A 1,149-nucleotide genomic window follows, 5' to 3' on the forward strand; every position below is an offset into this window, starting at 1 on the left:
GTGAAGCTGCAGCAAACCAAAGAAAAGAAAATATCTTAAAAGCAGCAGGAGGAAGAGTTACTTCCAAAGGAGGACAGATCAGGACGCGCTACTCAGCGGCAGCAACGCAAGCCAGAGTCGGTGCCACCACAACATGCTGGCTGAGAACTCTCCCCAGCAAAAGTCCCTCGAGAATGACGGCAGCAGAAGGAAGTATACTCAAGATAGCCGCTCTCCCTCAGACTACAGCTATTAGCTCTGGACAGAATATACAAGCCACCATCAGACAAAAGAACTCTGAAAACCATGGGGTAGCAGGTGGGCTGGGGCAGGGGTGCGGTCACAGCATCAAAGATGACCAGGACGGGGCAGGGCCTGGTTCTCCTTCCTGCCTTACCCCCGACTTCGACCTGAAGGCTGACCCAGTCGAGATGCTGTGCTGTGCCATGGTGCAGATGACAAAAACGTCAAGAGAAACCCCCTGTACCTTTCCCTTCTTTGGGAAGAGACCCAGAGAGCCAGAAAGGGTGAGAAAACCTGGGCTTTCTCTTTCCTTTGCTCTCAGCCCTAGGAGGTCAGCCCCACGTGCAGAGCTGCACTGCAGGTGCCAACCGCAGCAAGAGAAGGCAGAAGGGAGGGCCTAGGACAGCCTGGAGCGACACCAGCGGTCCAGCAGACTGGTGCAAAAGGTCAGACCTTCCAATGAGGACACTGGGCCAGCCGGGTTTCCACGAGGAAAAAATGCATGTAATCCAAGTCCTTCCTTGCATTATGCATAAAAACTAATTCTATCTAAATTAAAACCCCAGAAAGCAAAAAAATGTAAGGCTTTTAGACAACAATGTGGAAAATCTTTACAATATCAGAACAAGGGAATATTTCTTAAGGCACAAAATGCACTAACCATAAAGGAAAAGATCAGTAAGTTTTACGTTATAATTAGGAACTTCTGTCCACCACAGATAGCACTCAGCAGGTACAAAGAGGCAGGCCCTAGAGTAGATCATGCGCATGACCTACACCCAACCAAGGGCTGCTATCTAGAAAACACAAAGAAACCTAAACATCTGGCCGGGTGCAGTGGCTCACACCTATAATCCTAGCTCTCTGGGAGGCTGAGGCGGGCGGATTGTTTGAGCTCAGGAGTTTGAAACCAGCCTGAGCAAGAGC

At 50.0% G+C, this 1,149-nt stretch overlaps 1 protein-coding gene across 1 annotated transcript in view; it reads right to left on the bottom strand.

Moving 5' to 3' along the window:
* PNPLA7 (patatin-like phospholipase domain containing 7) overlaps positions 1 to 1,149 on the bottom strand; it is a 73,170-nt gene that overhangs the window by 43,210 nt on the left and 28,811 nt on the right. The gene's annotated exons all lie outside the window — the stretch shown is intronic.

The sequence above is a fragment of the Propithecus coquereli genome, unplaced genomic scaffold (assembly GCF_000956105.1).
Source record: "Propithecus coquereli isolate 6110/MARCELLA unplaced genomic scaffold, Pcoq_1.0 Scaffold449, whole genome shotgun sequence".
In the NCBI taxonomy this organism is placed as follows: Eukaryota; Metazoa; Chordata; class Mammalia; order Primates; family Indriidae; genus Propithecus; species Propithecus coquereli.